Source organism: Lagopus leucura, unplaced genomic scaffold (genome assembly GCF_019238085.1).
Source record: "Lagopus leucura isolate 7727_CA_CO unplaced genomic scaffold, USGS_WTPT01 Super-Scaffold_100012, whole genome shotgun sequence".
NCBI lineage: Eukaryota > Metazoa > Chordata > Aves > Galliformes > Phasianidae > Lagopus > Lagopus leucura.
This window is the reverse complement of record NW_024962267.1, coordinates 19,874,350-19,897,056: the sequence shown is the minus strand read 5'-3', so window position 1 is coordinate 19,897,056 and position 22,707 is coordinate 19,874,350. Positions and strand designations below refer to the sequence as shown.

The following is a 22,707-nucleotide window of genomic DNA, read 5'->3' as shown; positions in this document are numbered from 1 at the left end:
TAGCAGGTCCAGGTAGGATTACTTCAGGGGCTGGTCTCCGAGGTCGTGGTCATGGATGGACCTCTGACCTGTCTGTCCACCACTATTCAGACATTGCACCTGGCCCATAGGCACCCTGTCTCCCCCAGATCCCCCTGTTGTATTATGGCCTCCAAGGCCACTAGGAAGTTCAGTATGGACAGATAACAAAGTACCATACTGGTGTGGTGGATCTTGTTGCAGGATGAAGTCTCTCATTCCCACTGAAAATTTTATCAGATCTAGACTTTCAAAGGCATCCTCATAGATTGCCACTTTCATACCTAATTCTCCAGTACATTTTTGTAAGTCTTCTGTAGATGACCATAAAATTGTGTTTAAAGTTCTATCGTTTTTATTCAACATGTGGCCATCAGCTGTTGAATTAATGAATGAATTTCCTCATTATGTTGGACTGTTGTGTATAATATTTGCCTAAGGGCAGGGTGAGTGGCAATGGATGCCAGTTTTAAAATTTCTGGTCCATTTACTACAACACTTTCTGCCCCCATATCCCATAACCAGAGCAGCCATGCTGGTACGCTTTCTCTTGGTTTTTGTCTAAACCACTGCACCATATCCATAAGTTCAGCTGCCCTGTATAGGAATTACATGTAATGTAGGGTGGGAGGCTACCCGCACCATTCTATCTTGTGGGCTTTTTTTGTTCTTTGAGTTACAATTGGTTGGATCTCAAAGGGATCCAGCTTGAGTGCAACCTTGAGATCTGACCTTTCAGTTCTTTCATTCATAGAGTCCTGTTTACATGGGTTCCCTTGTTCAGGGTCTGTGATACTTTCTACAGAGGTGTTTCAGTCCTTATATTGGGTGCTGATCAGATTTGTTTCTTTTCCCCTTCAAGATTGCAACAGACCACGACCTGAAGGGCCATCCATCCCTTCAGGCTAGGAATGGCTCTTTGGGGTAAGATCCAGCACTAGATGTGCTGATGCACAGACAGTGCCATCTGGGCTCAGAGATACCAGCCATGTGGTCCCAGCCCCTCCAGCAGCCACAGCTTTCTGCAGCCCCTGTGTTTGAAGAGGCTGGTGTCTCTGGGAGAAGAATTCCCATCTGGCTGCTTAAGCACGAGTAGCTGAAGGTGCAGTGCCTCAGACATGAATGCTTATATCCCTCTCAAATCCCCAGTTCACTTTAATATTTATTCCAAGGGATATTATTGCTGTTTATGCACATAATCCTCTTGGGAATCTTGAAGCCCTGGCTTGTCAGAGTCTTACAATGATAAATCCCAGGGGCTGGTTATACAATGCAGAAGTTCGTTTGATCAGGGGTATCTGCCAGCTTCCAGCATTGCTGTTTGTCTCTTGTTCTCTCAGCAGAGGGGAAGCAAACAAGGGATTCTCTTGCCCTTTTCCTCACACCATTCAGACTGAGCCAGTCTTTTCCCCCACTCTTTAAACTGAAGGCATAGAGGAGATGACCTCAGTGCATCGCAGGGCTGAGAGCAACTCCTGCACTCCCATCACCTGATGCAGTGGATGCTGTCACCCACAGTGGTCACCACTTACAGCGTTCTAGGTGAGAGCAAGCCCAGAGGTCACTTCCCTTTACCTACATGGTATAACATTGTTAAAACAAACTGTTCTGTTCACGGTCGAGTCCAAAGGGCTCATCAACAGCAAGGACAGAGAGTGGAGCATTCATTCAGAGCGTGCTTCCACAGACACTATTGGCATGAACATCTCTCTGAGAACAGCCACTTAACTCTGTAAGCCCATTAAGCTAAATCAAATAAAAAGCCACTCTGATTCCAAACAAGTGACTTTACTCATATTTAGTTTCTAAATTAATCCAGATTAATTTTCACTGTATACATAAATTATAATATTCTTACGTCAATATATTGCCCCAGTTAGTAAAAATATCTTTATCAACATAAGCATGGTAAAGGCCATTATTTCTCCACATTACACAACACTTCCAAGTCTTTCCTAGGTGCCAAGAACTTGCAGACAGGCTGCATCCTACCTCCAGCCCCTTCGATGCTAAACACGTTTTTCTCTTGCTTTTGAGAAGTCTGTTTTAAAGGGAAATGCAAGCTCTGAAGCAGAGCTGAGCCCTAAGAGTCCTTGCATATGTGCAGCCAGCTGCTCACTGCCGCGCTATGGCTGCTTTGCGGAGCTGCTCAGAAACTTGTTTATCACCTTTTCCACAAAAGATAGCTACAAAAGCAGCCTGAAGTGCTCTCTGATTTGAAACAACTGACTCCACAAGTAAAGGAGCATCCTTGCCATTTCAATCAACCTCCCCACGAAGAATGACACCACCGGATCAAAAATAAGGACAGCAAACACTCTGTGTTCTGTGGCAGAGATGAAAACAAAGTAATACAAAGCTCTGTCCTGTTCCCCCTCCAGCAGTGTCACAGTCAATTGGACACCCTTACCTGTCTTAGGAGAACCTGAAGCTAATTGTCTGGTACACACTCCAAGGAACAGTGCTCTTTGAGGACTGATGTTCCCAAACTTGTGCTGACAGATCACACAGGGCAATTTGTTTATGCAAAGGCTGCGTGTGCACTTTTGCATGCCAGCTACCTCAGTGCAGTGCTTGGGTTGTAGGAATCAGCCTGGAGTCACTGCAGCGCTCTGCTGTCCTTGTACCACCATTACAGCCTGAGTTTAAATTGGTTTGGCAGCCTGATGTACGTTTTTGTGCGATCCATCACACCATGCAAGTCCACAAAGACTCCAACAACCATGGATCTCCATTACAGAAGAAATGATTCCCCAGCAGATACGTGTATCTGACTAAAAAAAAACCTTTTGTTGCTCACAGCAGTGATCTCAGCAGTCACAGTGCCAATCCATATTCATGTCAATCTTCCCAAGCACACACAATAGAACTGGGATGGATTTTCTCCTCAAGAGCTCCGACTCTGCAGCAATTTGAGAATAGATACACATTTGATATCTGCTTGGTACCTGCTGTTTGTGAACTGCTTGCAAACCAACATGCAGTCATCATACAAGTTCATACAATATCCGCTGACTAACCCTTTCACTTATATAACCTTAATTAGGAAAAGTGCATCTTGGTTTAAAGTAAAACACCACCTAATCAGCTGGACATAGAAACAGATCGGGCGATCCAAGAAACCACAAGTGTTCAGCTTCATGCTGAGCACAAGTGTCAAAGGTTTGAGAAGCAAATGGCAGCTCAAGTTCCAAGCCCCATGCAAGACATCTGTGATAAGCTTAAGTGATACTAAGCTTTATTTCTGAGCTGAGTCCCTGAGCAAGCACTGCTGACATTCAACTGAGCCCTAGAGTGGAAAAGTCTAATATCATGTTAAAAAGCCAAACACACACGAGATGACTATTTTCTAATACTTGTACACAATAAAATTTATGAAACAGATAACAAAAGCCATCCATCTTCATTTAGAAGTCACGGCTTTTGCTTTTTGTTAAATTTAATTGCTTCCCCCATGGCTTTAGATCAAGGGCAGCTTCTAATAAAAGTAATTATTTTGCTGGCATGGCAAAGCTGCATGATAAAGGTTAATCTACTAAGTGATGGCAGCTACTAAATGAGTGTGATAATTTTCATTAATAACTCCACGGTAAAGTTGATGCTAGAATTTATATATTCTTTGACATGATAGCCACAAAGACAGCACCTGGGTGCCTTGTTGGCTCTGGGAATCCAGATAGCATTGCCCCAGCTAACCAGGGTGCCAGGGCACCTGGCAAGAAGCGTTCTTCATCCACCTACAAGAGGCATTGCAATCACAGGCTTCCAACCTGCTGGGGGCCTTCAAGCACCCTGATATCAGGACTTGATGACCTTTAAAGGTCCCTTTTAACTGAAATGATTCTATGATTCCATGACACACAAGACCCTGTTACCATGGGGTCTCAATGCTCGCCAGCTAGATGCCAAGCTGCCAGTTGAGCCATTGAGCCATTGAGCCGTTGACCATGAACTGGAATCCAGTTGATTGCCACCATGAAGGGCTTCAAAAAGCTCATTTTTCTTTCTGTTCTCCCTCCCATTTCATTTTTACCCCCTATAGGCTGGCAGTCGTGATGTGCAGCCCTTCCAAGTGTTGCAGCACTCTGGGCAGAAGGCTGTCACATAAAACAGTGGAAGAAAAACAAGAACCTTTAAAAATACATATTTTTTTTCCTAACATTTTTGCCTACTTTCAGCAGTTTGATGTTCTGCTGACAGATTTTGCCACTTATGACCTGAGTAGCAGCATTACCGTTCATTGCAGACTAGGTGTGCTTTAGGCACCAACTCAACCCAGGATGTGACTGTCCAGTGCCTACTCCAGCAGTTTGAGAATCAGTCAAGTCTATTTGTGATTTTAATGATCAACTTGAAACACAGAGTCTGATTTTATACGTTTCATAGAAAGCCAGACTAGCTCTCTCAACTACAGTTTTATGCTGTGAAACACTATAAAAATGACTCTGAAATCAGGCTAGAAAATGATGAAAATCAAAACTCTAACACTGAGGTTATTTTTAATATAATACTGAGAGTAACACCCTGCAAATGACATATACATATGTTCCATGAATAAAGTAAAATACAGCCTTCTGCACATGCCTGCTGCTCTCCATAGGAAGCTGCTATCTGCATGTTGGAAGGGTTATTGTCCATGTAGGAAGCCTTGGGAGGGATGAGAAAGAAAAATCCCAGAAATCTGCTGGAAAACGCAGTCAAAAAGGCCACTTGCCTCCTGTTTCATTAAGTGGAGGTAGTCCACACTGAACAGCTCCAGCAGAGAGGTCTGGAAGGGGGAAATGATGGTTTTCTTCCCTTACACCACGTTGGTGGAGCAGATCAGAGAGGGGCAGCAGTAAGGGAGCATGGAATGTGGAGAAGCCAGCTGCTCCTTCAGTGGTGTTGCTACAACCCGAGAGATGAGCAGCATTCCGTTTGAGAGGCAGCAAACTGGGGCAGCCAGAGGCCACAGCTCCATCACTAAGGGGGAAGGGAGCTTTTTGTGCCCTTTTCTAAGAACTTCCTTTCCACTCTAATTTTCCCTCTTTCCTGCAGTTTCCCAAGTTGCCTGGAAAGCAGAACATACTGGGAAGTTTCCCTGTCAGCCTCTGGGGATTGAAAGATCTGGCTGCAACCTCTTCATTGACTGCCAGATTCCCCACTGCTTCTAGACTGCTAGATCCTCCCACTGCTTCAACATTTATCTTTAAACTTGAAACTATCTTCCTGCTAGCAAGCCACACTTTACATCTTTCTTTCATCCCCAACCACGTGGTTTTTCACTCCATTCACTAATGCTATGACCAAACCTGCTAAAAATTTCAGCTACTGGCCAAAGCAAGTCCCTGCCTCAGGTATTTCCCTGACTGCACACCCAGCCTCCACTTTTCCTTCTGTTAGTACCAACCACAGCCAGCACTACCATGATGAGCTCCTCTGTTACTGCCCCAGGTCAGAGGGAGCAGAAACAGGCACTGCTTTTTCCTTCCTGCCTCACGTACATCCCAACTCCCCTGTTCACACCCTGGGCTTTCTGCAGCTTCCTTGTACCCATGAGGTCTCCCTAGTTCTCACTTTCGCTGCAGAAGAAAAACTCTGCAATGCCTTTGTGCTGAGACAGGGGATTAACTGGGACTTGTACTTCAGAGGTTTCATTTTTCCTTTGTAGCTATCACTCCAGAACAATAAAAAGCTCACTGTTGCCTTCAGGCCAGAGGCAAACAATGTGTGGCTACAACTACTTACAACACAAATTCTACTGAAAGGTCATAGGAAGTGCAAATATTCCTGGGCCTAGAAAGGGAGAGCAGTTAGTTATTTCTATAATTACATCAAGTGAGAGCTGAAAAGCTGTTACTCTGCTGCCAGCTTAGCTGAAACTTCAAAAGTAAATGTGCTTTCTTGGTTGCAGCAAGAGAATGCATGTCACCGGGGAAAGCAAAATCAGAATGGAAAGGTGGTAAGGAAGTGCAGCCTATGCCTGCACTTGCCAGCAGCTTCAGGAAAGGACAGGGGCTGTGCCTGGACTCCCAATGAGCAATGTGCTCTGTCACTGCATCATGGAACAAGATGAGAATGTTTTGAGAGGGAAAGGTTCAGGCCTCATTGCACTGATCAGCAAGCTGAAACAAACCCTGATGCAAAGAGATCAAGTTTAAGGCAAGGTAGAGCAATCGGATAAATTTAGAGCCTGTCTCAAATTGCAATCTCTGGAAACAGTAAAAATAAAGAGGTATTTTAAGTCAGTGTTTTAGTGCAGCCAGTTATAAGTAATATGGTTAGAAGCAGGACAGAAATACATCCCATTTTCCTAAGTCTTGTGTGTTTGTGTCTTTTGTTTTTGTTTTCTGCAGCATTACCGCTTAAAAAAGAAAAGTTTAGAGTCTGGAATTACCAAAATAGAGAGCAAACAGAGATCCATAAGAGACGGGAGGAAATTAATCTTTCCTGGCAAATGCAAAGAAATAATGAGGAGAGGCACAGAACAATCTGTATCTGTCCTTTCCAGCTCACTGCAGCAGTATGCAGAAGATGGATACATGGCCAATGGAGGCCTGTGGAACAGAAGTGTCTATTTTCTGCAAGGCTGTAGCAGCCTCGTAAAGGAGAAAACTATTCAAATTCAGCTGTTTGCTTAAGGAAAATCTCAGGGCAGCAGGGGAGGAGGAGGAGGATCAGTCAATCCAGGGTGAAATTCCAGTAGATGTGCAGTATCACCTAATCAGCTGTGTGTCTTGGAGCTGTGACACCTGGCACCCTGCAGAAACACCTCATTTCCTTGTTTACTAATGGGCAATTGAGTGCAAGGAGTCCAAGAAACAGCCCAAAAAGACAATGTACAAATTTCTCACTGCCAGGTGGCCACTGGCTGTTACACCTGCAATGCCTTGCAGAACTGCAGCAGGAAAGCACAAAAAGCCCTGGACAGGAGCAGGCTTCTGGCAGACCAGCAACAGACAAAGGACAAAGGGCTCTTGCTGTTTGGCAGATGCAAGTGTCTGAAAACAGAAACCCCACAATACATTGTGCAATAGGCAACTTGCATATGGCCATAAGGACTGTGGCTCTGCTATTTTCAGTCATACAACACAAATGTGCTTCATGCTCTTCTAGCTGGGCATCAAACCTAAGTGTGAATTCAATGGGCAGTGAATGGTTTAAACCATTTATGTGGGAAAATTGGGACCATCAGAGGATACGAGCAGTCTAGATGACTGGCACTGCCCACTGCTCCACTGCAGTGTACAGTCATCAGAATCCTGCAATGGTCTGGGTTTATAGCATCATGCATAGCCACACAGTCACTGAGGGAGGGTAGGATGGAAACTTCTGCTCATGACTTGCTTCAGCTCTGTCCACTGTCAACCAGTTTGAGCCTCAGAAGCTAATCTGATCATCTATCCAATTACAGCTAGTGCTCTTCAAAGCCCTAACCTCAGAATTTGCACTAGATAGGATGTGCTCATTACATGAAGATGAACAAAACAGTTGCAAGACAATGCTGTTGTTTCTACATCTCTGGGCATAAGCCTGTGTGATGAGAAACTAATGTATATGAATATACATGGTCTGTGGTTAGCAGATCATGTATACCAAACCAAACCAACACCTCCATAATCTCACAAGCTTTGCTTGTGTAAGCTAGAATAGTATTGAAAATAAGGCAGGCACTCATTGCTCTGAGAACCAGAGAAGCTGTACAACTAGCCAATACATTTCATAGGCCTGTGTCAGAAATGTAAGATCAAGGGTAATGCTACATATATGGTAAAGAAAGCTGCCACAAGTAAGTCTTGGCCTAGGAGTGAGGAACCTTCTACTGTTGTTGGCTTAGCAATGTGTTCAGTGCCACTCTGCTATTCAACGAGCAGACTGCCATGACTTTTCAGATATGATAGTGGCTGTCCAGCAAAGCATCTTCTCTACCAGACTCTTAATACAGGCAGTGCTGGGCAAATAGTTTTTTCTTTTCAAAGATAAAAGCTCTCTGCATTAAAAATAAAAGAGAGAGAAAGAGAGTGACAGGGAAAAGAATTTAAAGACAAACTGGAAAAAAAAAAAAAGGCTTTTTAAAAAATGAAATAATATTTCCTTCCCTGAGGCAGTGGAATTAAATATAAGCCTAAAAAAAAGCTGAATGAAGCTGAAGTTTTTTGGAAGTTGAGATGTGGACTTGACCTAGTTAGTGTTATCTTTTTGGGGCTTAATTCATAGGTTGTAATTTTATATGAGGCTGCTCAAACTCCAGCTCTAAAACAAATTTGACAGTGTCGTATTACTCCTTCCAACCTCTTGATAGAGCTCTACATATCTGAATCTTTCAATTACTTGAAATGGTCCATGAGTCATTCTTTTTCCTTTGAATCCTGCTTTTTTTTCCTTTATGCCTTGCAAACTGCATTAGGCTGTAAGAGGATCAGGATACTAGAGGAATATTAAACCTTATGCCAACATATGTAGATCTGAGGGAGGTAACCAGGTGCATTAGATGCCCCCACCTATGAGGCAGCTCCTTTGTTTCTCTTTCCTCTTACTAGTCCTGGCCTGGTCTCACAGCTCAGTAAATGGAAGTTACAGCACCTCAGTGAGCACAACCAGGTCTTCCTGAGATTGGTAGCACGTGCATCTACACAGGGCATGACCCAGCACCTGAGTTTATTTGGCTCCTACATGCTGCTGTGCAAAACTGCATAGCCATCTTCTTTCAGCACAACAGGGAGCAAGATAGACAAGTACAGCAGATACAGTGGGGAAGAAGTGAAGTAATTTTTATTAGAAAAAATTGAGCCTCCTTAGACAGGTTTATTTCCTCTGAGACGCAGACCCTAAGATCTGAAGGCAAGGAAAATGCTCTGATCTCCCTGATAGGTCCCTGGGTGATATATACTTGCCAAACTTTAGGCAACCATCTCACTCAATTAGATGAAAAATAATAAATTATGATATCCCTGCCAAGGCATAGCTAATCTGAAGGCTGGCTTGAAGATTAAAAACCCTGCTCTGGCTTGACAGATGTGAGCATCTAATCACATTACGATTCTTTACCCTACTTGAGCTGGCTTCTGAAATTTCCTTCATTTTCACTAATTAAACTTTCCCAGGTCACCTTTTCTCAGCTTTGATTGTTTCATTAACATTCTCCTGGATTCCTGAGCAGCCAGAGCTAATTTATAGCCTTCTGTGGTTTTCAGTAAGCACTGAATCCATTAATGCTAGCCTGAGAAATCAAGAGAGGCAAAAACTGGACAGCACTGTAGTACTCCAAGTGACTGTTCAGCCAGGTAGAAGTTCCCTGCAGCAAATTACTGGCTCCACTGCTTATCCTCCAAACACACCTACTTGGATCACTGAACCTGCCAGCAAGAAAACAAACCTATTCCAAAATGCTGTCTGTAAGAGTGGCTTGCTTGATGCATGAGTTCTTCTGCAAACTATAAATTTGATAAAGCTCAGTATTTTCCTTGGAAGCCTAGGAAGCCTAGCCAGAAATATGGGTTTGCAAGAGCTCCTTTTTCTGCCAATATTCCAACACTCCTTCCATGAATGCAGCCTCCCCTTCTCCCACTGGCCCCCACATGATGCTGCTTCTACACAGTGAGAAAGAGGGCACGGTGCTTTACCTTGCAGATGTCTTGTGAAGGGTAGGCAGCCGTTGACAGGGCTTGTCTCTAACCCTAGGGTGGTAGACAGGAGGTAAAGTCTTACAGAAATTAATTTTGTGCTGGTCAACTTAGTGGCTTTGACTCAGTTCCCTTTAGTCTCACTCTACAACCTTGCATGTAATCTGTCTGACCTCAGTGCAATCTCACAAAGCTCTATCCATGCTGTCAAGCTATAGCCCAAGTCTTTATTGTTGCCATTTTAAAGCTCATACATTATTCCATGTGCCATTCCATTATTCCATCCCATTCCATTTTCCTGGTGTTAGCCAAACAAGAGAAACTCAAACTTGTACTCGGTGAGACAGCAAGCTCTCTTTGGACGAGGAGCTTTGCACCAATGTTTGAGCTCACCTTTTGCAGGACGCTGCATGGGCCTCTTTTCAGAAAGCACAGTGCAAAGAGTTGAACCAAGCTACACTGATGTGCACACACTGCTAGTTTCTTGCCCTCAGGTGGTGTTTTGCGCTACTGACCACCACCTTCTGTGCTCAGTTGTTCAGCCAATTTTCAACCCATCATAGAATCACCAAAGTTGGAAAAGACCTCCAAGATCACCCAGTCCATATTTCCCCCCTAAATCATGTCCGTTAGTACCTCATCCAAACATCCAAATCATTTCTTGAACACAGTGACACTACATCAACAGCTTGTCTGTAAGGATCTTACAGTGGACAGTTACAAAGGCCTTAGCTGAAGTCCAGGCTGACAATATTTGCTGCTCTCCCCTCATCACCACAGCAGAAAGAGGAGAGGTGATGATCTTTCACTGATAGTAGGTGCCCTGTTCTTCTCCTTACTGCTTTTCCTTCTTGTCGTCACCAGCCAGGTATTTCTGTGGGTACAAAGCCACCAAAGCTTTTACGGTGGAACATTTTTCAAAACTCCTCTCTGCCATTACACGGGAAAGTCAGAGCCTTTCTGAAGCTTGCAAACCAACACCCACATTGCTACCTGAATGGGACAGGGCTTATCTCCAGACAAACCACAGCAAAGGTCTATTTTCTCCAGGAGAACAGTCATGGGAGGCATACAGACTACTGATCTCAGAGGAGACAGCTGTTTCACACAGAGAGTTCCACTCATTTTTTGCTGTGGGTATTCACCTGGCATAAGTTTGTCTTGCTCTCGAAATTACATTCTGGATAAACTAGAATAGAGGAGGAAGTTGTTGTTAGTCTTCCTACTTCTTCTTGCCCAGAAGGCCAAATTTGACTTATCTCTGAAAACAGACTGGTACAGACACTAAAAAGCTGAAGAGTGTGCTTCCCCCTAGGCAATATATGTCTAAATGCCATTTTATTCTATTAATGGCAAACTCGTTAGTATTTAGAAAAACAAGTGTGAAATGCTGTCTTCTTTTTGAACAGTGTAAGAACTGTGGTAGCCAAGTTCATTAATTATGAATTTTATCAACTGTTCACTGAAATTTATTCTTCTAGCAGAGCGTAATTGTCTGCAAAAATCACCATATTGCATGAAGAAATACCATGCTAAACAGTAACCTTTTCCAGTCAATATATCCCATATCTGTTCCAGAATGCCTTGGGAATCCCTAAGACTTTTTGACCACCTATTCATTCTGGTTTTGCATTGTCATGTTTACTAAATCCTTTACAACACGGAGAATTAAAACAGCTTAATAGGCTGTCACTTTGAGTACGTGTTACTTCAACATTTGCATAACTGCATTCATGATTTTAGCACTTAACCCGAAGGCATTGCAGAAGTTCTGTTTTCTTGCCTCACCCAGGAATGGAAAGCAGCAAAAGAAATCTGTAGCAGGGTCGATTTTCCTGTGAGGTGGGCAGGAATGTTCTCTGTGCTGATAAAAATAGGATGCTTTTTTGCTCAGCCAGGGTAGTATATCTGCAACAAACTCAAGTCCATGGTCCTCACACTTCCCTTCTCTCTTGGCAGATACTACAGCAGTAACAGCTGTTTATGGGCCTCAGCTATAGGAGCTGCTGCTTCAGCTCAGCCAGCTGAGATCTTGTTCCAAAAGAGAAAAGCCTGGGCCAATCTCTGTTAAATACCCCATGCCACATCACACCAAGTTGAGCTGGACGGCTCACTGAACAAAAGCTCCATGGCTCTGGAACATCAAAGTATTTCAGTTGGCACTCTGGAGTAAAGAACTTTGTTGACCTTCCTTCTGGTATTGCTCTCCCTGATAAGCTATATTCTGAAATTCAGCAGAACGGAAAAGTGATCATTCCCTCAATGAAAGTGGAAATCTTGCTAATTGCTTGAGCCATTAGTGGAGAGAAAAAAACCTCTCTTCCTGCTATCCTTCTTCAAGCACGAACAATAGGAATATTCCTCTAATTCCTCTAACAGTGTGAATGGTGGCATTTACTGCTGCCTTGCCAACTAGGGCCATTCTCAGAAGTCGCTTTCTCCAGTATTTATCTCACCAGGCTGCAACTTGAGAAAGAGTTTGCTGTGTAGGCAGGAGTAGTAAGGTGTTCCTAGCTTTCAGCAGGAGGGGCTGGCCTTGACTGTGTGGTGAGAGATGTTGGATATACTGCAGAAACTGATTAATGATGTAGCACTTAGGGACGTGGTTTAGTGGGCAACACTGGTGGTAGGTTGGACTAGATGATCTTAGAGGTCTTTTCCTATGATTCTGTAACTGAACACACTATGCAAGGAAAACTACCAAGGCCAAGTCAGAGGGACCACAGCATAGGAATGTCCCATGCTGTATGCATTGCCAGCTTTCTGTCACAAAAGATGTACAGAAATGGATAGGTCTCGGATCTAACCTAGTACAGCCAGCCTCGCTAGTCAGGTTCAAGCATTCTGCACACCAAAATAGCAGATCCCTCAGTAAGATCAGAAGAACAGATCAGTAGTCCTTCTGGGGAACATATACCTTGCCCTTGGAATAAAGCAGTGAATAAAGAAGTGGCACCAACGTGCTTTTGGCAGGAGCAGACCCTTCAACTTGAACCTAGTCTTCTGGTCTCCATTTCCCAGCAGAGGGATTAAGGAGTCCCTAGAAATTTCCATCTGCAGTTAATTTTCTCCAAATTCTCTGTTGGATGAACAGTCAATTCAAATAGTGCTCATGTCTCCAACTCTTAGGAGCGGGTGATAGTGGCTGCTGTAACTGCTGTAACTTTAGCTAATAGCTGGGACACAGCTGGACCTGATGCAAAATGATCACTTGATCTACCAAGTGTATGGCCTGTCTTCTGCAACCTTCTGATTTTTCTGCCTGAAGATAATTTTTGTTTTTTTAAGTCATGTACTGCAAATCTTTTGCATCCTTAACAATTCAAGCAAACCCACACAATCTGAGTCATTGCTCTTTCTTTTCAGTCACCTGCTGATAAAACCATCACAAATGGCTGTTGTGTGGCCTTTCTGCAGCTCTGGAAGGAGAGAAAGAGTTTGCTGTTCTCCTGGAACTAGGAACCTGTGGCTTTGCCTCTGCTGAGAGCTGTACATGCTGCCCTGAGCACCAGGAGCAACACACCTATTATGTGACAAAAGCACCACCCAACTGCAATTTACTTCTGCAAAACTGAACTTGTCTCCCTCTATATAAACTAAGAATTGCTGGGATTTATGCATGCGAGTCAGTAATGCTGTTGCAGCAGTAGAAATGCTGATTGCTATGGATAAAGCCAATACCATCCCAGCTTTGGTGGACTCTCAAGCATGAGTCAGGCTGAGCTCTAATGAGCTGTAATACTCATTATTACTCCAGTTTGGAAAATGGGGTTGAAGAGCGACTGTCAAACACCCCATTACATTTACAGGCCCAGTTCCACTTCAGCTTTCTTAAAGCAAACCACTTTTGTCACTCATTTTGAGTTACATGACTGAATGCCATTTTCCCAGGAAGTGAAAATAAAAAAAAAGTTCCAGAGTTCAAACCTGACTAACTCTGGAATTGAGTCAGTTTGCTGCCTGTCACTTGTCAGCCAAGGCAATAAAATCCACTTGGACAGCATTTTGGAAGCTTTCTTTGCAGCAGTAATTGTGGGAACTTAGATTCTGCAGGGCTCAATCTTGTCATCATCTTTGATTTGCTAGGAATCCTTTGCATGAGTGAAGTCGTAAAACCTGCCTGAGACATTAGATTTTTTTCTTAAAGAAAAAAAGAAATGCTGCTTTCAAAAACTTGCTTTTTGTAGCTGCACTATCTATCTTTATGGTGATAACCTGGCAAGCAGGACAAACTTGCCACCTCATGTATGCTACTCTAAGTGCCAGTGGGAGCTGCATGCTTACACATATGCATCCCCAAAAAGCATTGGGCAATGTCAATTCATGGTCCACAACCATGATTTTGCTACTGCTTCTTCAGAACCAGTTGCACTGTAAGATCATTATTTTGCATAGGAACAATATGCATTGCAGGAGCTCCGCTTTAACACCAACCCAAACTTGCTTCTGACTTTCCTGCTGCTTCTTTCAGACGTGACAGCAATCTGTCACTCTGTAGAGGCTTCACTGTAGGAAGCAAGTGGGAAGCAGAGCTGAATCTCAGCTGGCTGTAGCATTGGCTTGATTCTGGCTTGAACACACCACTGGACCTGGCTGGGCTACAAGTCAGGTCACCAAACACAGTGCTTTCCATTATAATTAAAAAACTATTTTATGGGAGACCTTCAGTTCACTGCCTATATTTAAGCATCAGAGAAGAGAATACCAGTGAGATTTTCACTACCCTACAGGAATGAGCGCTAGAAATCTTAAACCCTAGATTAAAAATTGCAGGCAAAGGATTTGTAATCTTACCAAAAAAGCATTAGGGAACACTGCTGTGAGCAGTCTGTGAGGGAGGACCCAGCTCGTGTCAGATCCCTGCTTAAAGTGACAGCTCGGCTCTAGCTGTGCCTCTGCCTTTCTGTGCTGTCCTATCTGGTATTAAGGCTGCTGGGGTTTCTTCCACTGCTGAGAAGCTGCCAAGTGGATTTTTTTAGGCAACGTATTAAAACACAGAGAAGAAGATTTATCACATATTTTTAGCAGCATCTTCCTGTGCTTCCGCTTACACCACAGAGAGGGAAACTCAGAGCATCGTGTAAGCTTTTGAACTGCTAGAGACATCTGTTGTCAGTGCCACAGGCAGGCTCTGGAACTCACAGCACTGCTGACAGCAGACAGGAGAAGATCTGTCTGGACAGCATGAATAGCAGCCTTGGGCAGGCTGTGTGCATGAAGTCAGCCCAGCTGGCTGCCCATTCTGCAGTCTTCCTTTCAAGTACAGACTCACTGCTCTCTGTAGCTGGGAAGTGCTTAGGAGAGCAGGACCTCTGGAAGCAGGTAAAGATCTCACTCAGTTTAAGAATTAGAGGTAATTTCTCTTGCTGTTATCTTCTCTCCTCCAGCTGTGGGAATTTGTAGTTTAACACAGCTTGGTGGGAGACAAAAAGGCAGCACTAAGGCCTTTCAGACCTCATTCATGCCATAGGACTCCTGTAGACTGGGAATCATCTCTTGGGTCAGGAGAGGTGGGTGCAGACCACAGGGCTCACTCAGTAGCCCTTTTCCCTGGCTTAGCTTATTACCTGTGCTACAAGAGTTTGCCCTTCACAGGAAGGCTTTGAGCCACCAGCTCCTTCCATCAGAGAGCTCCTCTGTCTGCGGCCTATTGCTAAAAACCAAAAGCCCAAGATAAATATTGAATTTAATGTACTGGACTCCACATTATTCAATACAGAAAAGACCCTATCCAATGGAAGGCTGGAAACAAATGCATTTTTTCTGCTCCAGAAGTTTATCTCTAAAGCAAACGCAAATTTCACTACTTTCTTTCTGTGCCATGAATGCAAGTACAGCTGTTTCCCATGGGTAAACACCAGGGTTACACAGGGTTCTTATGCTGTTAGAAGGCAAGGATGGCCATAGCTGTCCTCCTACACTGAGCAGGCAGCTCTGAAGCTGTTCTCCATTACTCTTCTCTCTCCTGTTGGGGTAGGAGGTGTCTCCTTGTGACTGGCATCCCATGCCATCAAAAGGTGTTTTATTTGAAGGAGCTCCACTTAACAAAAGAAATAGCTCTTTTCCAGCTCAAGTAATACTTCTGTATATCCTTTTCTCCTAATCAAAAGATCATTGGGATCTTGATTAGAAGGAGATGTAATATAGATCATCAAAGAAAATGTTAACATCTTTGCATCTGGAAACAATCCTGGAAATAGCACTGTTTTGTTTTGCTGTGGTTTTTTTTTTTGGGGGGGGGGGTGAGGGGTGACAGTCATTAACATACCTGACAGAGGACTTTGAAATAACCAACTTTGTTCATGCTATCATTGGAGTACAAAGAAGGCAAGACAAACCTTACATTGAAAAATGAGCTGTATCTCTCCAACAGAACTTCAAGTGCAAAGGCCATCTCAGTTGTCTAATCGGAATGGTGCTGCCAGTGCTCTGCAGAAGGTCCATCATCCTCCTAATTGACAACAGATGAAGAACTTCAGAGCAAAAATGGAAAAGCAAATTTTCTAAAGGCAGCCACCTTTATATCTATGACCATATACACGTACATGAGCACGCATACTCAGCCTCCAGCTGCTCCCATCAGCTGCAACTTCTGGGAGACTGCATCTTCATGATGTAATTCAAGCTATAGGGTTGTGCAACAGGAGGCAAGCACTTGTTAGGGCACAGGAGCCCCAGAAATCTCATGCATGAGTCTCTAGTTCTGAAAATATGGAAGTCATTTGATGGGAACAAAGAAACTGGTTCTTCAAACTAACTCCTGCTGAACAAGAGTTTGAAGAGTATTGTAAACATTTGGACTTAATCAGCAGTGCTGTATTTGCATATTTAACTGTGAAAAACAAAAACAAAACAAAACGAAAACCCTTAAAAGCACAGTTAAGTCATTCCAAGCCCCAATCTATTAATCTAACAGCAGACACCAAGAGTTCTTGCAAGCTGCTCTCCAAGCTTCCCTCTCCAAGAGGTTGACAGCAGTTATAAGCAAAGATCAATCTCTTACTGGATCACAACACCACTTAACAGCATTAGCTGCTATTTGAACAACTTACACCAACATTCTGCTTTATTGAAATAAGAATCTGCCAGAAAAAAAAAAAAAAGCAGAACAAGATCTGAACCCTGAGGTTCCAGAAGGCAGTAGGAAGACCAGCAGACCCGATTAAAAAATAAAAGATCTGCTCTGTTCAGGTGTTCTCTGGATGGCAACAAAGCTAAGAGCAAATATCAGTCCGTAAAATGAAATGCCTTCTTTGCTTTCCGAGCCACCTAGAATGAGAAAGAAGAGCTGTGCAAATGGATTTACCCAATACTAAATGATGAATCACTAATGAAGTAGTAGAGAAGGGCATATTTTAGACCCCACCGGGTGCAACAAAGCAAACATGAGGTTGCCATAAGGGATGTACTTGCCTTCTGGGAAGCACTGTTCTTGTGCTCTCTCTTCCACAGCACATCATTCACACCCACACAGCTCCTCTCAATTTCTGTCTTCAGAATTGAAACAGTAATGCAATCCCATGATAGGCTAATAACACCATTCCATTAATCATTTCAAGCCCTTTCCCCAGGGTAATCCAACCTTGCCTACAACTGCCAAATATCAGGCTCATTTCATCTCTAACCTAGTTTCAGAACTGCCTCGTCTCCCTGCCTTTTGTGTGTTCAGCTTGCATTTCACTTGCACATTTGAACTGGCTGTGAATCAGTGAAGAGCAGGACGAGGGGGGGGAAAGGAGGGGAGCCAGGATTTCTTTTATTTTTTTTTTTTCCACAAAACTTAGTGTCTTGGAACCAGATGGTGACTGACTTGCTCAATTCTATTCTAAAAGTGAGCTCAAAAGAACAAGTAGGTGCCAACTGGGCAGCAATCCCTGCTGGCGAGTAAGTATGGCTCTCTAATAACTGCAAAGCATTTGTTTGCTGCATGAAGCAGAATTTTCATGCAACACCATGTCGTGGGGTTACATTATATGGGTGGGATTCACGTAAGGGAAACTGGTGGAGCGTTGGCCCACGCTAGAACTCAGCCATTCAGAACACATCTTTCCACTCTGTGATTCTATGCCTTGGCATCAAAGCAGAACAGGATCTGAACCTCGAGGTTCCAGAAAGCACCAGGCAGGCCAAAAGACCCAATATTCCTGACGCACTGATTCCTTGATGCATCAATTATCCTTGGAAAAGAGATTTAAATTCCAGGGATTTAAGATCCAGATCCAAGTCTTGCAGTTCCTCCAGGAGTTCACAAGCCACGCTTTTGGGCAGAGCGGCCTCTGAAGCCCTGAGCCATGCTGCATAAACCAAGCATGGGTGCAAATACAAAACAGATGGAGCTTCCTGAATCACTGGCAGCATTCGCATTCAAAGCATGGCAGGCTGCAGCCCACCAGTGCGTCCCAGTGGAACTCCAGTCTCCTGCTCCAAGCTGCTCTCCAGCAGAGCCAGCACTGCAAATGTCAGCCAATGGCAGGCAGGAGCACCACACTGAGTATCTCTGCTTTTGTTCACAGTGGGACCGTGCAATATTCTCGGTATATACTAGGCTATCCCCAAGATGGGATTTTTAGGGAAACAAGATCACTGGCAACTTCTAGGAGAGTTGTTGCAGCCAGAGAAGGACAAGAAATTCAGAAGAGTCAGAACGCTGCCTGTTGTAAAATCAGAGATAGCAATGAGAAAGTCCTTTTACTATGACACAGTCACAATGAACAGTTATTCTTAAGGAGATTCTTAAGGATTCTGAAGCAGAAAGCTAAGGCCCTTTTCCACTCTCTTGTAGCGAAAGAACTAAATCTGTGACACTCTTTGAACTACAGGTGGACAGCATCCAAGAAGAATCTCTTATATATGCTCACACACCTCTGTGAGGTCAGTTGTGCCCTTGCCATACAAGCCCTGGCAATGCTCCCATCTTTCTACTTTATTGGCTACGTAGGGTTCAACAGATACTGTCCCCTAGCCTAGCTCAAAGTGCTCTGGTTATGCTCACATGTTGAAAAATGATTGCTGCCTTGCTCCAATGACAGAAAGAGAATGGCATTGCTTTGGCCATCCACCATCAGGGCTGGTACACCTTTTAAAATTTAGGGAACTCGAGATGGTGAAACAGTTTGATGGAAAAGCGTTCGTTTCATTTCCTTCCAACAAGATAAAAGGGTTACAGTTCATAAAATACCATTTTTAAACTAGCTTGGAAAACCAATCAAATCAAAAGCTCTTGTTATCAGTTCTAACATTTCATAAATTCAGTGTTTCTTCCCCTCAAAATACTCTTTAAGGCCATTGTGCTAAGCAGGAACAGTGTAAGATATTCCTTTGTAGCCCCTGCATCAGTGACCACACCAGAGATTTTTCCATTTTCTTTTCTCCTCCATATTTCACAAAATACCTGACAACGTCTCACTTTTGAACAAAACCACCTTCAATATACAAATACCAAGGAAAATTAGAAACCTTTAAGACACACAAGGAAAACGTGGAGTCACAGAATGGCTTAAGTTAGAAAGGACCTCAAAACTCATCTAGTTTCAACATCCTTCATGGTTGGTGTTGAGGCTTTTGCTGCCCACAGGCGTAGCCCTTTTGTAAACAAACACGATGCTTGTGGAGGCACCCAACAGCCATCCACTGCATTCCCAGAGGTTATCTACAACCACCAACTCTGCCCCAGCTGCACTTGTCAGGTGCCATCCACTCACTTCGTAATTTTGTTTCATCAGAAACATGCCTGTTTTTGAGCCATGATGCTTCATTAGATCACGCCTATGTCACTCCTCTGGCATTCTCTCCACAAAGGCCTGTCAGAAGGCTTTTGGGAACTCCACATCAGGCTTCTGCTTTCCTGATGCATCCAAAATTTTCTCTGCAAAAACAACACTGGCAAGACTTCATGATGTTGCCATGTGCCAAATGTACTTCCTAGATCATTTCAGTCAGTATGCTCAGTGTGGACGCAAGGCTGGATGCTTTAATTTCCAGGATTAAATATTTCTGATCACCTTTGCTCAGCACCTATTTTTAATGAGATTACGGGCTGGTTTCTGTTTTTTTGTTTCACTTTTTTTTTTCCCCATTTAAATTAATAGCCTTCACTTTTGGAGGCTGTTTCTTTCTCTTCAGTATTTATTCCAGATCTGGAGGCTCAGCCAGCAGCAGCACCTACCCAACTGCCTACAAAAAGATTCACTCTCAAGAAAACACACAAGATCCTTTTAAAATTGTCATTAATCACTGTTTGTGGTCCCTGGGATCCTGCCAGACTCAGTTTTTCAGGTTGCCTTTTGCTGCAGCCCCAGATCTTGTAGCCAGCTAATGCCATGAACCTCTCCAGACTCTGGAAGCCAACAGAACATCCCAGTTTCCAACTTTCTCCCTGTTGGTTCCAGTTTCACCTCCTCCTGACATACTCTGCAATGAACATCCAGATGAATCCCTAGAACCACATGTTGGTGGTCAAGGTGGGTACATGCAGCTGCATCTGGTTTCAGCATGAAGGTCTGAAAAACAAGCAGTACTTGAAGGCTGTGGAGAGGCTGTGTCTAAGTACTCCCTGACCCATGAATCCATTAGAATCAGCTGCAGAAAACTCCATCAAATGGCCCAGAAAATCTCCAGGTCCCACAGCCCTTTATCAAACCTGAGCCTCTAGAAATTGCAGCTCTACAGTCACTCCCTTTCTACAACCAGCATCCTGCTCCCACCAAAGGCATCTTACAGCCTTAGTCCAAGGCAACTCACGGATGGATAATGTGACAAATGACCATTTCATCAAAAAGCAGCAGTTTATCATGGAGGAAAGAGAACAGGCTACTGACTTCAGCATTAAAAAGTAAAATTAACTTTGTGCCTGGAGCAGAATATAAGCTCATATAATGCAAGCACTCTGGGTAGGCCATGACTCTTTTGCATGTCTCCTTTCTCTTCCCCTGTTCTCTCCAGCCTTCAAACAAACAGGTCTATCCCCACAAGTTATTTCTTCTTCCCCACAATTATTTTATGGCGCAGCAGGGTAGAAGTCAGGAATTTTTTTAAAAATGCTAAGAATCAGAAGAATTTCTTTCTCCACTGCATCAGCCTTGCGTTTGTTTAATCCTGACACCTAGTGGGCACTGCTACCAGTGGGATGTGGAAGCAGAGAGCTGGGCTCACAAACATCCTCAGCAGCTCAGCATCATCTACCAATTGGCTGCTGCAAGGGATGTACTCCATCCTCAGCACAGCTGTGCTTCCTTAAGAATTCCTGAGCCTCCGTGCTGAATCTGCACTTGTAAATGTATTGAGAAGTGCGCATTCTGTGGTAGAGTTGAGGCTGAAAATTGCTCAAGTCCCGACGTCTCACTGCCCCAGATTAGGAAACAGGCTCAACTATGAAGGCCTATCCTTCATTTCAGAGGGATCGTCCAAAGGTCAGCCTAGTTTGTCACTCACCTGAGATTAAGCTGCTGACAGTAAGGTGTATGCCAGGAAATCTTCACATTCCTCCACGATGAGAAATAAGCTTCTTCTGAGCATGGGCTTATTTCCCCCAGCTGTTGCTCGAGATGATCTCCACCCTTGAGAACACTTCTAGACTATTTTCACGTAGCACCAAACGCTTGACAATTGCCAGTAATTCTAGCACATGATGGCAAAGAGAAGATCCAGGAAATGAAATGCTGTGCTGCCCTGGAGCACAAATCCCCAGGTATCTCATAGAATCACAGCATCACTAAGGTGGGAATAGACCACTAAGATCAACTTGTCCAACCGTCAACCCATTACCACCATGCCCACTACATCATGTTTCCCCACATGTTGATGGAAGGGCAAGAAGGACATTGAGACCCCTTCCCCCCTCCCCCTCCCAAGTAACATGTGTAGAGTACATCATACACAGAATACATGGTTTGCAAAAGCAAAAATCATGCAAAGACCCAGATGAATCACAGTGTGGTAAAGCAGCAGCAGCCAACAGTCATCCTAGTAAATGCCCCCAGATGCTGGCAAATGGCCTAAACATGCCTGTTACCAGGCTGAAGACAGCAACCTAAGGGCCCAGAGAAGCAGTGGAAAAGTGAGCATAGAAGCAAGAAAAGGGGAAGGTGCTAGGAAGTGTGACTATAATATTTTAACTGTTTCATTAAAACATTATATGTGTATGCATGTATACACATATATATATATTTCCCCTTCTATAACAATTGAATGAGAACAAATTCTTAAACTGTTAAGATTTCAATAACAGTAACAATTTTTTGTTTTTGTGTATATTTTCTCTTTGCTCATAAACATGGATTTAAGGGTAACATGCTCTAAGCCTATTATTACATAGGATAATACACATGTTCCTGTGTGACCTGATCCAGCTGTTCCTGCTCTGGCAGGGGAACTGATGATCTTTCAAGGTCCCTTCTAATCCCTGACATTCTGCAATTCTAAAAGAACCAACTGCCACGAGTGAAGGTTTAATCAGATTTTCATTGAGAATAAAAAGTCAACAGATTTCCTTCTTCCACGGGGATAAAATGAGATGCCGCGGAGAGGGGCCGTGGAGAACAGAGCATGCAGATGCAGAACAGAGATTTGGACAGTATGTCAAAATATTTCTTGGTGCAAGAGTGCAAAAAGGGCTGGCTCCCTCTGACATGGGCATTTTTTGGAGTCTTTCACTGTACTTGCAGCCCATGAGAGTGAAGACATGACTGAATGCAAACAGAATCAGGACGCTGATATGGTTTCATGTACCAGTCCCAGTGAGATTTGCTCTTGGACATGGATGATGCTTCTCAGAACAGACACGCAGAGTTGGAAGGGAACACCCATAGCAACTATCATTAGTGTGTTGGAATAACAAGTGCTTGAGTCAGCACTGAGACCACAGAAGACTTGAGTAATGCAGACAAAATATTACTCCGCAGCCCCAGAGCAACATTTGCACAGCAGATGTCACATCAGCTTCTGGCTGTGAAGGTATTTGTGTACATACAGCAAGGAGATTAAAGTACCTGTAATTCATTTTTCTGGGGAAAATAAAAAAAGTGTTTGCTTTGCAAACTTTGCAGCGAGGTGCACGTAGATGATTAGCATATGGGTGACCCATGTGCAG

The 22,707-nt window shown here is 43.7% G+C and overlaps 1 long non-coding RNA gene across 1 annotated transcript in view; it reads right to left on the bottom strand.

Moving 5' to 3' along the window:
* Nucleotides 1-21,404, bottom strand: part of LOC122181664 — a 76,080-nt gene extending 54,676 nt beyond the window's left edge. Inside the window, exons 1-2 of the long non-coding RNA XR_006179538.1 lie at nucleotides 21,051-21,404; nucleotides 15,959-16,071 (exon numbers count right to left, since the gene is read on the bottom strand). This is a non-coding gene — a long non-coding RNA (uncharacterized LOC122181664). The remainder of the gene's footprint in view (nucleotides 1-15,958; nucleotides 16,072-21,050) is intronic.
* Nucleotides 21,405-22,707: the final 1,303 nt, after the last annotated feature.